The sequence below is a fragment of the Scyliorhinus torazame genome, chromosome 10 (genome assembly GCF_047496885.1).
Source record: "Scyliorhinus torazame isolate Kashiwa2021f chromosome 10, sScyTor2.1, whole genome shotgun sequence".
NCBI classification, from domain to species: domain Eukaryota; kingdom Metazoa; phylum Chordata; class Chondrichthyes; order Carcharhiniformes; family Scyliorhinidae; genus Scyliorhinus; species Scyliorhinus torazame.
Genome location: NC_092716.1, coordinates 224,167,518 through 224,181,143, shown reverse-complemented (window position 1 = coordinate 224,181,143; position 13,626 = coordinate 224,167,518). Strand labels below are relative to the sequence as shown.

At 50.8% G+C, this 13,626-nt stretch overlaps 1 long non-coding RNA gene across 2 annotated transcripts in view; it reads left to right on the top strand.

Moving 5' to 3' along the window:
* Positions 1 to 13,626, top strand: part of LOC140384606 (uncharacterized) — a 46,031-nt gene that overhangs the window by 4,349 nt on the left and 28,056 nt on the right. The window contains exons 2-3 of one of the 2 annotated variants that reach the window (XR_011933103.1): positions 3,490 to 3,623; positions 4,299 to 4,384. This is a non-coding gene — a long non-coding RNA (uncharacterized lncRNA). Of the gene's footprint in view, positions 1 to 2,778; positions 3,624 to 4,298; positions 4,385 to 13,626 lie in introns of those variants that run through there. The other variant, XR_011933102.1, reaches the window with a different exon arrangement.

Genomic DNA, 13,626 nt, shown 5'->3' with positions numbered 1-13,626 from the left:
TTTCTGGAACATCTGTCTTTTTCCTCCTTCCTTCTTGAGAGATTTCCCAACATGGATGGGCTGGTCAGCGTAGTCCAGGGGCACTGGCTTTCCCAAATGTGTCAGCAAGGGGGCTAGCTATCCAAATGTTAACACTCAAATATGCTACAATAAATATAGCTACTCTTATGTCGAGTCTTAAAACTATTACCAGAAATGCTATGGGCGCAATTCAACCAAAACGTTTCCTCGCCAGCCGATTCACCGGGAACCGCACTCGCCAGCCCCCTCCAACAAGATAGAACAGCGCAGAAACTGCTCCTGCACAGCCAACTCCACTCAGCTCGCAGCCATGGCGCCAAGACAACTGGCCCCACGATTTGGGGATGTAGACCTGGGGAGGCTCCCAGAGGTGGTTAAGGCCAGGAGGGATGTTCTGTTCCCCTGAAGGTAAGCCACAGGGTGTAGCTGTTATGCACACACCCTGGGAAGCGTGCACACACGTGCATGATCTTAAGGTGGTGGTCGCACATGAGCTGGATATTCAGGGAGTGGAACCCCTTCCTGTTGACGTACGGCACTCCCGGAGGCGACATGCGTGCAGTCTATCAGCCCCTGGACCTGGGGCATCCCAGTGATGGCGGAGAATCCTGCTGCCCGGGCTTGGTCTTGGTCTTATTGGGCTTGGTCTGTGTCAAAGTTTATATCATTTTCTGCTTGGGCAAACAGGGCATCAGTAACCTGTCGGATGCACCTGTGAGATCTCACTCAAGTCCCCGCTCGAGCCCTGGAATGATCCTGAGGCATAAAGGTTCAGGGCTGCGGTGACCTTGACGGCCATCGAGGGCGGATGTCCTCCTCCTCCACGTGGTGCCAAGTCCATGAGGGCATGGCACAGGTGCTATACCGTCTACTTGTTGAGGCGGAGCCTCCTGCAGCACCCATTGTCTGTCATTTGAACGAAAGACCAGCGACTCTTGTACACCTTGGGCCATCGCGGGTCTCCCCCTCTGGGTCTCACTCTGGCCTGATGGGTGGCTGGGTCCTCAGGGTGTGGGGTGGGCCCTGCACATGGGCCACCGCCTTGAGTCTCTGTCGATGCTGCTACCGCCGCAGTCTCTGGCGCCTGGCAGCCCGGCATGCCAACAGCACCACTAGGGCAAGTTCCGCGGGGTCCACAATATCGTCCATACATTCAATGTCTGTAAGGAATTGGGAGAGAATGCTAGACTGACAAACAGCTATGTCTTCCACGCCGCAACCCTCCATTCCCGCATTGACACCCCCCTCCACATCTGGCATGCCCTGCCCATGCACACCTGGCCACAGCCGAAGCTCCCACTCACCAGACCCCAGACCATGTACCTCTGACACCCACACATAACGTTACCTGGAACGGATGCTGGTCCCCTCCCCATTGCAACAGCCATTGGAAGATATGGGTTGTCGGTGAGGCAGACAGGCGGGGACTAGGGTTTCCCCCAGAACGGGTACACATAATCCAGGGGTTGGCATGGCAGACCCACGTGTGGTTGCACCGCCCAGCAGAGACTACCCACCCCAAGTTCTGATGCCCCCATCCCCCATGGCGGACCACCCCAACCGAGGCTGCACTCGCCCCACCCGGTTGCCCCTCTCCAAGCACAGGGGCAGCAAGCCCAGTGCCCCCGGGCTCTTTGTGAGTCAAGATGGCTACTCACCTCCTCGGAACCCTACAGAAGCCCTTCTGCCAGGATTTTTCAAAAGGAGTTCTAATCGGCGCCAGCGTGAACACTTGCTGGGAGGTGGCTGGATCTCGGGAGGGTGTTGGATATGGGGTGGCTCCCACTAATTGTATGGAAATCGGGCTTATGCGGCGATAATTGGTTTCTCGCCACGCCATGGCGAGATCCCGATTTTGCCTACGGTGCCCGGAACAGTTCTCGTTTTTGGCCTCTCCCTCTATTCACCGGCCTCATTGGGCTCTCGCTCGAGCGCAATGAGGTCACTGAATCGCACCCTGGTCGGGATTCTCCGCCGATGTGTTTCTCCGTTATGCCGGCGCCCGGGGGTTTCCCGACGGCATGGGGCTGCCCCACAATGGGAAACCCCATTGACCGGCCGGCGTAACGGAGACTCCCGCCGGCCGGTCGGGGCAGAAATGTGGCGGGGCGGAGAATCCCGCCCCCTATGTTTATGTTCAGTGATTTCTGATTTGCTTCCATTGATTGAAATGATTCAAGAAATGGTGTGAAGTATCCCGTGAAATAATCTTTCTAAGACCACACAACTCACAGAATGTTATACAACACCATGATTGAGAAGATGTGAAAAGTACAGGACAGAACATGTTTTTTTTTGCTTCATCCCCAGGCTGCGTGGAACGATACTGCCTGTTGTTCAGCCCAGCTCCCTACAATGTCTGGCATTTAAATCACACCATAAAATGTGGGCATCTCTGTCAGGGACTTGGAATAACATGGAACAGACAAACGCTTTCATTCAAGTTTCCATAATGGTGCTGAATCACTGTAATCTTTACGATGTGGTGAATTGTCCTTTTTGAAACTTCCAGTTATACTGTTTTCACAATGACTCCTGCCATTCTTTTCATGGGAAAATATATTCCAATTTAAGGAAATTTTAGCAAGAAGCATGCCTATTGTTTCTTTCTTGCTTTGAATGGAAAGCATTCTGAATCACTGACCTCTGCATACAATTCTGTATCCATGGTGTTAAAACAGAGGAACTGTTGAAAAATACTAAGTTAAAGACATTTATAAACATTCTGCCAAGCTACAGTGTTGGGCTTCAGTTAGACTGGCGCTGCGAGAAAGAACTCACTATTTTATTAAGGAACCCAGCTGCATCTTTCCCCAATAAACTCAGTCTTAATGGGAAATTACTTTCTTTGTGTGATTTGCAATAGCCTGTTTCTTTTCACCTGGACAACAAAAAGCTATTTTGGACTGTCGACATTTATTTGGTTCCCATTGTTTTTTTAATTCTGTTAATTTATTTCTCATAGCCCTGCCGACATGAAGATGTTGAAGTCAGTGTGACCACTTTGCATTGATGTACTGCCGATCCCGGCTTCCCCAAAGTTCTGCTGATTTCTTTTCTTTTTTTTTCGTACTTTTTAATTGTCGATTTTTTTTTTAGCACTTTGGTCAATAAACGAGAAAGGATCTCATTCTGCAAGATCAAAATTGGAGCCTCGGTCTCAAAGAAAATGTGGAACACTTAAAATATAAAAAAGATGCAGGCCAGGAATTTCTCCTGACTGGGGATATTCAACCCTTTAGAGGATCTCTCCTTGTCACACGATGAAAAGGAATCTGGGCACGATTTAACCACCGCGCTGCGCCTGGTGTGGATCCGGTGCATCGGCTAAAAAGCGGGAAAGGCTAAAATCGAGATTCAATCAGTTTGCTATCTAACCGGCCCGCTCCCGATGGCGAGTTCAGTATCTCGCCCAAAAATGGTGAGCATTTAATTAACCCTCATTTGCATTATTTTCCATCTCATTAGCCAGATTGAAGTCGAATGCAACAGCCTCCCGGGAATTAACCGGCTCCCCAGCGAGAAATCATGCGGGTGCTGTTCAGAACTCCTTTTTAAAAACATGAAGCTGGCGCAATGGCTGCCGAGGGGGGTCCGAGGAGGTGAGTAGCCATTTTAATTTTCCGTCATGCAGTTCAAGGGCACCGGAGCTGCTGCCCCAGTGCTCGGGGGCGGGGACCCTTCAGCGGGGTTTGGGCTTGGTCGGGGGTTGGAGAGTTCCAGGTCAGAGGTTGCCCCGGGGCCGAGGGTATGGTGAGGGGCTTTCCGTATGTGAGGCCTTCAAGCCATCTTTAAATATTGTGGGGACTCTTAACAGGGGCAACTTCAGCTGCAGCCTGTCTGCCCTACCAAACACTTCCAGGTCAGAGCTCTGCTCTTGGTTCTGTGCTCAAGGTCACTTTAACTCCCTTTGGCTGTGAGCAGCCTCTAGCTTCACAGCTGTAGGCTATTGCTAATGAGGAATTGGCCTTGTTAGTTGTGAGAGCACTTTGCAGCTGCAGGTTGTGTTTGCTGCTGCTGCTGGCTATAAATGCCTGGAGGCTACTGTTGCTGCTTCCTTCCTTTTCTGTAGCCGGAAAGAAGGACAATTGTTTCAAAGATACCTTGTTGTTTAATGGCTAGTGTGATATGTGGAATGTTACATAGTTGATTTTCAAATCTTTGTTACTGTTGACCGTTTAATAAACAAAATATTCTTGAATGGATATCTCATACGATGATTATTGCACTGGATTTCAATCACACTTTGAAGCCTGAACAGTTTGTCTGGTCTCTAGAAGCATCAGCACCATAGAGGCAGCAGCCAACAATCAAATACGCAAGAGCTGGGCTTCAGCACTGGGGATCTCCTCGTGACCAAAGGGTAAGTGTGTGGATCAGGAAAGGGCGCCTGAGCACGGACGGTCTCACTAATGTTTCCGGCAGGGTTTCCCAGGACGACAGGCTTGGTGGATGGCACTGTGAGAGAAGGTGGGACACGTAGGGTGGGAGGGGCTTGGGGGATTTGAGGCTGTGGAGGGGGAAACCCTCTCTCCTTCTCCAATCCCATACAGATGTACAAAACATGGCTGGTTTTGTCGGTCCCGCAGAGGCTGCCCTCATGGTGCTAGTCGTAGCCCAGGTGGCCAGATGCCAGTGAAGGCAGCAGCGCCAACAGAGGCTGGTGGCAGTGCCCGATGTTCAGGGGGCCGCTGCAAACCCTGAAGATCCTGCTGCCCATCAGGCTGAGGAGGAAGCCAGAGAGGGAGGCCAGTGATGGCCCAAGGTGTACAGGCGTCTTTAGTCCTTCGAGGAGATGACAGGCAGCATGTGCCGCAGTAGACTCCATCTCAACAAAGAGACAGTGTGGCACCTGTGCCTTGTCTTCGTGGATTTGGCACCGTGGATAAGGAGGACACCCGTTCCCGGTGGCAATGAAGATCATCGCCTCTAATAAACCTCTATGCAAACAGTTCATTCCAAGGCTTGAACGGGCCCTTGTGCGGCATTTCCCAGGCAATAACCCACAAGTGCATCCGGGCATCAGACTATATCAACTTTGAGCTGCACCAGGCCCACCAATTTTCCTGGGCTGCAGGATTCTCTGCCATCACCGGAATACCCCAGGTCCAGGGGGCAATAGATGGCATGCATATCAGCTTGTGTGCACCAGTGTTCCACTCCCCGAATGTCCAACTTGACTGTGACCAATGCCTCTAGGTCATGCATGTGTGTGCACCCTTCCCAGGGAGTGTGCATGACAGCTACATCTTTGGACATTCAAAGATCCCCGACGTCTGCGAGGACCACCCAGGATAATAGGTTGACTATTGGGAATGGGGGGTACCCGCTGAGGTCCTGGCTGAGACATCAGTGCGGAGGCTGGAGACCGAGGCAAAGACTCAATATAATAAGGTCCATGTTGCCATTCATGCAGTCATTGAGTGGTGCATTGAACTGCTCAAAATGCGGTTCCAAAGCCTGCACTGCAGTACACCCTCCGCCGCCCACCTCCCCCACACCACCCCGAGGTTCTCCCGCTTTGTGGTGGTCTGCTGTGCCCTCCACAACCTGGCACAGCAGCTGGACAACATGCTAGAGGGGGAGGGACATGTGGCCTTGTCTGAGGAGGAGGAGGCGGGGATGGAGGATGCACTCGGCGAGGACCCACGGGAAGAGCCGTTGGATGGAGGACAGGTGGTGGACAGCAAGGGGTTTGGCATGCCCGGAGGACCAGGGAGGCCCTCATCCTCGCCCGATTCCCAAAGGACGAGGCTTTGTCGATTAGCTCTTCTTTCTACCACAATCTCTCCTTCTGACCCAAACCCTTCTTTCCCCCCATTTCCCCCATCCCACCCGTTCCTCTCCTTCCCGCCCTCCAAGCGTCTGTGTAACATCACTCCTGGGTGATGGACCTGTCTTGGCATTGTCAGCGGATCAATGTACAAAACAGGAGAGTAATGAAAACTGTGAGGTTAGCTTTCGTGCTCCTCAGTTTATGCTCCTGCCTTCTGCTGACAGCGTGTTCAGAGGTTTCTTCTGAATTAGATCTGCTTCGAGGACATTGGATTTGGATCATTGTGCCCGAGGGGTGGGGGGAGCAGAGGGCAACAGGGGGTGGTGGTGCAGGCAGGCCTGCTGTGAAGATTAAGGTGACATGTTTTAATTGTGAACATTTGACATTTCCATTCTCCCAGTGACAGATAGTATTCCCCCTCCCAGAGTGCGCACTCAGTGATCCTCTCTCTGACCTTTCGTGGTCTACCGCTACGTCTAGGTGTGTCTCCAGGATGCACATCAGAGGTGGAGGCAGCCTGCTGCTTTCCTTGCCCTGTGGCCTTTGATGCATATGGCAGACATCCTCTGGAGGACCGGGAGTCAGAGGGCCTTGGCCGACTTACCTGTGCCACTAGCATCGCTGTGCCACCCTGTTCTGCCCACTGCCCTGGAGATGCGATGGTGTCAAGTGGAGGGGAAATCGGAAGAACTGTAGACCATTGTCATCTCCTTGGTGGCAGGCCCACGGTTGGCCCCCAGCGCCTCCTCCTCCTGACGGTGCCCGTAGGGCACTGGGCATCTCCATTGGATGGAGGGGCAGCTGGAGTGAGCTCCAGAAGTCTCTGCGTCATCTGGCGTCTTCCCATGGTCTGCACCATGGTGTCACACCCACAACAATGGGTGACTGGTCCATGCTCTGCAGTGCCTCAGCAATGTCCAGCTGTGTCTGGGACATGTCCTTCATTGACAGGAACATGATGTCGAGGCCCTCAGCCATGGTCGTCACAGACTGAGCCATGCCTTGGGCACCAAAACTCAAGACGCTGATGCCACTTTCCATTGCAGTTACCACCCCAGCAGCGTTGGCCTCGGTGCCACGCATTGTTGACATCAGCTCCTGCACCTGTAACCTTTGAGACTCCTTCTGTCGACCATGCACTGGCTAGAATGTCGCTTACACCCCCTCATGTATCTCTCGGCTGTGTCCTATCATCCGCATCAGCTCTGAGAGAACCTTCTCCAGAGGCTCGGCCTCCGACTGGGACCCACCTGAGTCCTGGAAGCTAGGAGACCTCCAACTTCTGAAATCCCTTGGATGTTCCTGCCTCCACTTGATGTGCACTAGCAACTGTGTGATGCTCAACAGATTGTGCCCCAAAAGCCTGCCCACTAATGTTGCACCCCAAGGTGTTTGTCTCTACACTGGTGGATGATGAGGATGATAGCTGTGACGCGTCGATGGTGGTCTCCTCGGCGCTCTCGTCCGAGGGTGGTCTCTTGGGTGGCCATGGGGGGGATGACTCCGGATGGCCCAGCCCCACCAGAGATCCTGCAAAATGATGGACATGTGGTCAGCGAGTGGGAAGGATTATTTTGTCTCTAACTGGACTCTAACCCTGGGAACAGCACAGACAAGGAATCCACAGACACGGACATTGAAGACCCATCAAAGCACTCACCCACACACGCCACCAGCTCAGAGACACACACCTCGCTGGGACCTAGGCCTAGAGCAACCGCGAGGTCACAATCTGATGAGCACTTTGCACTGTTTGATTCACAGCAGGCGGAGGCAGGGACATCTCAGTGTGCTGGCACTCAGAGGATTGTGGGACCAGGAGTCTGTTGAGTCTAAGTCAGATGATGAGCCTCTGGACTCGGTTATGCCTCACTTGCTGGAGTTGCAAAGTCAACCTCGGGAACATTGGCAAAGAATGTCTGCTGCACACCTCTGATTGAAAGGCACGATGGAGAAGTTCATCTGTCTTCAGACTGAGGTGGTAGCACCGATCTGCTAATGCACCGAGGTCAACACTGGGTGGCAGCCACCATGGAGACCTTGGAACAGGACACCTGTCCTGCATTGGTGCAGGAGCTGCACCCAGGGCTGAGGCACTTTCTGGCATTCACCAGTGTCAATGACAGAGTAGAGCAGGGAACCTCAAACTCACTGGGAAAGTTGCAGCTGCTTCTCCCTCTCAAGGAAGCAGTCAGGAGCCCTTGGGCATGACTGATGTACCCAGTGGGTGTGAAGGCACACCATCAATAGATGAAGGATCAGTACGTGCACGACCCGGGGCCATTAACCAGTTGACTCCAAGAGTGTCCGGTCCATCGGAATCCCCTCTTTCTGTGACCCCATTCAAGTCCAATTCCACAGGCCAAAGAGGGTGGCACTGCCACTCAACAGTACCCTGGAAACAGGCCAGAGGTCCCCAGGTTTTGTCCCTCCAGAGGATGCCACCAGACTCATCACAGACAACAGATATGGCAGACATTAGGCTGCCTCCCCCTCGGCTGTGGATGTTGGGGTTACACCAAGATGAAGCGACAGGGGAAGTGACAGATGCACAGTTTGGGCACAGGTGTTCATCACTAGTTCCTCTCAGCCTGAAGTGAAAGTTTGGGTCCTGCACAAGATAAAGGCATGAGTCTCAGTCCAGTGCCTCCTCCCTGTCCTGTGTGCAACCTTCCCCGAATATTGATGTGTGCCTTCACGGTCACTAAGTACCTCAGTCATGCCTGTATCTCAGTGGGACTTATCATTGCTGCCAGAATGTCCTGGGCTGGCTTCAGTGTTTTGTCATTCTCCCTGTGGGCTCTCAGCACCTTTGGTGGTGCGGCTGCACCCCCACCCCCCCTACCTCATCAACATCTCTGTCTGGTGAGACTGTGATCCTCAAGGGGTCAGCTGATGAGGGATGCCACAGGATCAGGGGATGTATCAGTTTCCTCACTATGTCGCCATGATGTGACCCTGTTCATCGAGCGCAAGCAGACTGCCATCAGCCGGAAAGGAGTCAGACATTCACATAGCCTCTATGGAGTGTCCCCAGGGCAGGTCAACATCATCCTCAGGACCAGACCGGTGCAGGCACCAAAACCTCATTTTCACCATCCTAGTGGTTTACTCCACCCAAATTTAAGTTGTAGCACGAGCCTCATTGTACCTTCTCTCTCTGCTGCACCCGGAGGCCTCTGCACAGGCGCCATCAATCATGCCCTCAGTGGGTAGCCCTTGTCCACGAGGAGCCTACCTTGCAGACTCTATGGCCAGGGTTCTCCAAAATCCCGGCTAAGTGTTGCCGCCGGCATAAACACCGGAGTGTTTCACACCGGCGTCAACGGGCCTCTTGGTCCAGCGATTCAGTGGCCCGCAGGGGACCAGCACGGTGCAGGAGTGCTGCACGCAGCTCCGGCGCTGATACGCGGCCCTGCACTGCCGGCGCGGGTCCGTGCATGCACGTGGTGGTCATTTCCGTGCCGGCGCCGGGCAACATGGCGTAACGACACAGCGGGCCCACGTGGAAAAGGTAGGCCCCCCCAGATTTTTTTTACACAGAGGATAGTGGGTGCCTGGAACTCGCTGCCGGAGGAGGTGGTGGAAGCAGGGACGAGAGTGGCATTTAAGGAGCATCTTGACAAATACATGAATAGGATGGGAATAGAGGGATACGGACCCAGGAAGTGTAGAAGATTGTAGTTTAGTCGGGCAGCATGTTCGGCACGGGCTTGGAGGCTGAAGGGCCTGTTCCTGTGCTGTACATTCTTTGTTCTTTGTTCAGATAGCGCTCGCCTGCCGATCGGTAGCCCCCGATCGCAGGCCTGGTCGTCATGGAGGTCCCCCCCCCCAGAGTCTGATCCCTCCACCAGGATGGCCACCGCGGCCACGGGTCCGAGCTCCCGCCGGGTGATACCATATGTGAACCACGGCGGCGGAACTCGGCGGGAACTCGCCGGTCGACTGCGGAGAATCGGCGCAGGGGCGTTTTCAACGGCACCCGACCGGCGCCCCGTCGACTGCGTGCCGACTGCCACCGATTCTCCGGTCGCCGGAGAACTGTGTCCCGGCGTCGGAGCGGCGTGGCGGGAATTTTCAGCATCAACGGCAATTCTCCAACCCGCCGCGGGCTCGGAGAATCCCGGCCTATAGGTCATGGAAGGCGTCAGGGATCTGAGAGTGGCTCAGAATGTAGGAGTCGTGCACACTCCCTGGGAATCGAGCACACACCTGGAGGATACATTTGGTGTGCTATGGTTGCAGACCAGCTGAAGATTCAGCGAGTGGAAGCCTTTGCAGTTTACATAGTTCACTGCTTGATACCCCACAGATCCGAGTCCCACGTGAGTGTAGTTAATCGCACCCTGAACCCAGCGATTTCCACAAGTCCCAGCGTTCTTGCTTCTTGGCTTGCCTGATCCTGGTTGAAATACACAAATGTGTGTGCGCTCGCGAAGATGGCTTCTGTGATCTCCTGGATGTACTTGTTTGTAGAGGCTTGTAATATCCCAATAGAGGCCACTTGTGGAGCCAGCTTGGACCATGAGGAGTACTTGTGAACTTCGACATAAAAGAAGGGATGAGGAGAACCTCGCTCAGTCAGTGTTCCATGTTCACCTTTCTAAGGGGATCCTCAAGCTTGTCCAGTTTCCCAATAGTTTTTCCAAACCATAGCACTTATTGGATTTGGAAATCTGCAAGCAAAGGGTTTAATATAGACCAGTAATCATCGAAACGCTCAGAAACTAGTATTGCTTGAGTCAGCACAATTCCTGGACTAACTCAATTCCAAGCATTTCAGGCCAAACAAAATTGCGAAAGAGTGCCCACCTTCGACATGTTTTGCCGTTTGCCTGGCCATCCCCCCAATCCAACACCCCACCAGCCTCGTTGTCGCCAAGCCCCGGGGTTCCCTTCACTCCCTTCTCCCCTGCATTGATCCCCATGACGCGAGGAAGCTGCTGCGGAGACTTGCGTGTGAACCCCCTTAATCCGGGGATCCGGTTCCTTGAATTGGGATCTTCATGAGTGCTGCGTTGGGTTGTGGGCTGTCATCTCCGAGTTCCTCTCAAAGTGCAGGTTGCCAGTTTCACAACTTTTAAAACCAGAAGTAAATAGCACTGTTCTGAAACCACAATGATGTGGTGTTGAAATTTGATGTGTGCAGAATGATTCCGGCATGTGGCCATTACAATGAAATGCATTTATCATAATTACATTCCTGGCATTCAGCAGAGGGAAACACGGTCCAGTATTGACGTGGGGAGGAGATGATCACTTCCTGCATTTATGCCACTAGGAAACAGGTTTAGCGCATTCTGACGATATTTTCCACTGGCACCATCGAACATGCCCACCCTGATTGGGCACGAAAAATCCCGGCCAAAGTCTTTATACCTTGGGTGTTTATCGCTGATTGTTCCAATTTTGTTACCGTAATCGCTGACTGTTCCAATTTGGTTACCGTACTCTTCTTTATATGTAATGATTTTATAACTCGGCTCAGATAATACTCCCATCTCGGGGTCAGCAGGTTGTGGATAGAAACTCTGCATCAGTTTGCTGCATTGTTAAGAATGACATCCTTTGGGTGAGGTATTAAACTAGATTAGGTAGATGTAAAAGATTTGGCCACACGAAAGTGTTCTCTTACTGCCCCGACTAACATTCCTCCCTCAAACGATCCATTTCATTTCTGTTGGCAAGGTTTTGCTGGAACATTATGGCTACACATTTGCCAAGATAGCAGTAGTGGTTGGATTTGAAAGGTGATTAATCACATGAAAGACTTTGAGATTATTTGATGTGCTGTTAGTCTTTATGGAAGTTATTGATCCATTCCTGAAGAACGTTTATGAATGACCAAGTTTAAACAAGAAAGCCACCTTTTAATGCTGATTAGTGGTTAGGCTCCAGGAATCAAAATGGTTGTTTCCTCCTTCCTCCTTTCCTTGATTTGGTTGTCTCCAGAAAAAAAACTTATAAGTTATATACCATTCTTCACAAGGAGGTAGTTGTTTCAAAGCACTTTGTGATAAAAAGAGGGAAGTAGCAAGAATGGGAGGTGGAAGAGAATCCAGGATGTGGAACTGAGCTGAAGAGAGTTTTGAGGAGATTGTTGAAAATACAATGGGAGGTGACCATTCATTGGTTATGAAAGCATGGCATGTACAAGGAGGAGATCACGAAGGCAGTGAGTGGCTAGACCATACAGAGATTGGAAAGTAAAGAGAAGAATTTTGAAATCAGCATTCTGGGACTTCGTGGAGCTTTTGGGGGATATGAGCATTACGTGAAGATGTTGGGTTGAAACATTTGGATGAACTGAAGCTTCTCTGGATGCTTTGATGCGGGAAGGTGGAGCTGATGCAGAAGATGAGCCACAATCTTATTGAATGGTGGAGGAGGCTTACAGTGAAAAATACCTACTCCAGCTCCTTCTTCTAATGTTCTCATGCAGGGGATTGGAGAATTCAAGTGTGAAGTGATGACGGCCAAAGCAGTTCAGGGAGGAACCCGAGCACAGGTTTGACAATATTTCAGGTTTCAAACTTCCTGACTCAGCTTGAGGTGACATTCAGAGACATTGAGCGAGGGTTTTGAAGGAGCTGACAATAACTTCGGTGGTTGGTCTCCATTTTGCCAACAAAGACATTTTGCACATGCTCCTAAAATGAGGAGAAAGCGCAGTAAAATAGCAAGACACGGAGGAGGTATCTTGTCATACTGCCAGCAAATAAAGCCAAAACAATCAGGAAGCAATCAACCCTGTCCTTGTATGGAAATATAATTTTGTGTTGTAATGGACGGTAGCTCAAGTACACTTCACCTTTAAGCATTTCCCCAAAATTATTGTCATCATTTGATGAATTGCAAATCCAATATTGAGCTGTCAAGGAATATTCCTCACCCATAATTGTTTTTAAAAAAAAATCAATTATCGTACTGAGTTCCATCCTACTGGATTAGAATAATTGCAACCTAAATAACATTTTAATAACTCTATAGCAAAGCTTATATTTTATCAATCTGCTCTGCTTGAACCTCAGGGTATATAAGATTCCCAAAGGAACCAAGCTCATTATGTTGGCCTCGTCTAAGTATTTTAGGAGTTTCCATTTTCCTAGCAGATTTGAAGAACAAATCAATTAGGCTCTCTGTATTCAGGTAATCATGGATGTCAAATGGAAAAACTGCAGAGCTATTGAAGATGTCCAGGCTGAGTCTGTAGTCTTATAATTAACTGGAAAATGCACATACTTTCACCTACAATGAAAGCACTGTTGTCAGGAGGACAAAGATGCCACATCGCGAAGTATTATGATGTGCCCATTAAGCCCAGAAACTATAGGCCAATCAGTTTAACCTCTATGTTGGGGAAGCTCCTAGAAACGATAATTCGGGACAAAATAAAAGCCACTTGGGCAAACATGGGATAATGAGGGAAAGTCAGCACGGAATAGTTAAAAGCAAATTGTGTTCAATGAACTTGCTAGAGCTTTTTGATGAGGTAATAGAAAAGGTTGATGAGTGTAACGTTGTTGATTTAGTGTACATGGACTTCCAGAAGGCATTTGAGAAAGTGCCGCACAACAGTGTTGTGGGCAAAGTTATAGCTCATGGAATAAAAGGGCAGTAGCAACTTGGATATGGAATTGGCTGAGTGACAGGAAACAGTAATGGTTAATGGATGTTTTTCAGGTTGGAGAAAGGTTTATAGTGAAGTTCCCCAGTGTTCGATGTTAGTGCTCTTGCTCTCCCTGATATATATTAATGACCTAAACACATTGGTGCACAGGACAAAATTTCAAAATTTGCGAGTGTTTCAAAAGTTGGAAGCATTGTGA